Here is a 2,837-nt window from a genome sequence, read left to right on the forward strand (position 1 = left end):
GGAAAAATTGCTTTCTCTTCATTATTCTACTAACAACTGCCTGTTAAAAATTACAAGGGCAAAAATTTCCACAGTAACGAGAACTCTGAAAAACTGAAGTTAAATATGGAAACCTAAAATCTGTTCTAAACTGAATGTACTGATTTCCAAACAATTCTACTCTTAAGGACACAGTTAATATAAATCTGTACATCAATAGAAATAGAGATACATATGTGTAGCAACATCATTTGTAACAGCCGGGAACTAACATCCTGAACTCCACCTCCTGTGCAATGGCAAACACACTTCAGTTTATATACAAAAAGAAATTCTGAACAAGAACAAGAAAGAACAAACTGTAACTAAATCTCACAACATATCAGAAACACACTGTTGGGCAAAAGAATCTAGACACAGGAAAGCACATGCGTTATGACACTAGCTACAGCTACAGTGAATGTCAGACTTCTGGTGACCACAGAAGGATTAACAACTGGAAACAGAACCAGGAGGAGCCTCCGGGGCCACTGGCGATTCTGTGTGTTTATCATATGAATATTTTTCTTTTACTCTTTTTTTGGTAAGTTTTATGTACTTTTTCTACATTTGTTACACTTCAATGAAAAAAGTTTGCTCAAAAAAATTTCCAAAGTGTTTGGTTTCAAAATATCCTGGCACTTACTAGATGCAGTGCCCTGGGAAAGTTATATAACCCTGCCAAATGCCAGTTTCTTCATCTTTCTATCAGAGACAATAACTTTTCCCTCTTCATACAGTTGTTGTAAGGGGTAGGATGAGATCATTCTTGTAAAACCACCGCTCCACACAGGGTCTATATAATTGAGAACTACTGGTAATTTCTTTAAAGGACTAAAAGAAAGAAATGGTAATGTTTAAAATTTTATTTAAGTTACACAAATTTCATGTATTTCATATATATAGATTTAGGTGACAATTTCCCCCTACCCTCCCTCCCACTTACGCTTCAACCCTTCCTCCCCCTCCCTCTCCCATTCCCACTCTTAAATTTTACAAAGATCTATGTCCAGTTTACTTAATGATCATATAGTTAGCCCTACACTAAGTTAAAGAGTTTAACAAATAGTATGAAAATAAAAACAGCACATTAAATAATAAAAGAAAAAGAAATGAATTGGCACACAGCTGCAAAGAAAAACAAGCTTATGTCTTGGCTCTTCATTTTTATTTTTGCAAACAAGAGGGAAATAAAGCTTATGTTCACCTATCATCATTATTTATCCATCTCAAGAAGTCTTTACAGAATGAGCTTAAATTATAAAATTGTATTAATCAGCCTTATAATATTCTACTGAATTATTTATCACTTATACAGTTCTCCCAACACACATGACTACTATCACCAAAGTAATGAAGTGACAACACAAAACTTATGATTTGACTTTCTAAATCACACATCTAAATCTCAAATTTTCTCACTATCTCTCAGTCATTGAGAATTCTACATGTCATTTTTTGATTTATATCAAAAAAGTGGAATGCGAATATTTTGTATCCTATTTAAATTATTTTTAATAGGCTAAATGGCACTTTTTTGTTCCTTTATGGTAACTTTTATTTGTTCAATAGCAATATTGCTATCAGCTTTCTTTGGGAAATATTTGGTATATTTTTCCAGCTCTTTTGATTCTTAATTATTGAATTTTATTGTGAATTTTATATACAAATAAGCCCATATAAATGTCCCTAAAAGAATCATGAAATTGCCACTTGCACATTTTTTTTCTTTTTTTTATTTAGTAAATATAAATTTCCAAAGTATAGTTTATGGAATACAATGGCTTCCCCCCTCCATAATTTCCCTCCCACTCGCACCCATCCCATCTCTGACTCCCTCTCCCATTCCATTCACATCAAGATTCATTTTCAATTTTCTTTATATACAGAAGATTGTTTTAGTATATATTAAGTAAAGATTTCATCAGTTTGCACCCACACAGAAACACAAAGTGTAAAATACTGTTTCAGTACTAGTTATAGCATTACTTCACATTGGACAACACATTAAGGACAGAGATCACACATGAGAAGTAAGTACACAGTGACTCCTGTTGTTGACTTAACAATTTGACACTCTTGTTTATGGCATCAGTAATCTCCCTAGGCTCTTGTCATGAGTTGCCAAGGCTATGGAAGCCTTTTGAGTTCGCCGACTTCGATCTTATTCTGACAGGGTCATGGTCAAAGTGGAAGTTCTCTCCTCCCTTCAGAGAAAGGTACCTCCTTTGATGGCCCCCTTCTTTCCACTGGGATCTCACTTGCTGAGATCTTTCATTTAGGTCTTTTTTTTTTTTTCCAGGGTGTCTTGGCTTTCCATGCCTAAAATGCTCTCATGGGCTCTTCAGCCAGATCCAAATGCCATAAGGGCTGATTCTGAGGCCAGAGTGCTATTTAGGACATCTGCCATTCTATGAGTCTGCTGTGTATACTGTTTCCCATGATGGATCGTTCTCTCCCTTTTTGATTCTATCAGTTAGTATTAGCAGACACTAGTCTTGTTTGTGTGATCCCTTTGACTCTTAGACCTATCAGTGTGATCAATTGTGAACTGAAATTGATCACTTGGACTAGTGAGATGGCATTGGTACATGCCACCTTGATGGGATTGTATTGGAATCCCCTGGCACGATTCTAACTCCACCATTTGCGGCAAGTCCAATTGAGCATGTCCCAAATTGTACATCTCCTCCCTCTCTTATTCCCACTGTTATATTTAACAGGGATCACTTTTCAGTTAAAATAAACACCTAAGAATAATTGTGTGTTAATTACAGAGTTCAACCAATAGTACTAGAACAAAACAAAGAAAAAATACT

This window comes from Oryctolagus cuniculus, chromosome 8 (assembly GCF_964237555.1).
Source record: "Oryctolagus cuniculus chromosome 8, mOryCun1.1, whole genome shotgun sequence".
In the NCBI taxonomy this organism is placed as follows: Eukaryota; Metazoa; Chordata; class Mammalia; order Lagomorpha; family Leporidae; genus Oryctolagus; species Oryctolagus cuniculus.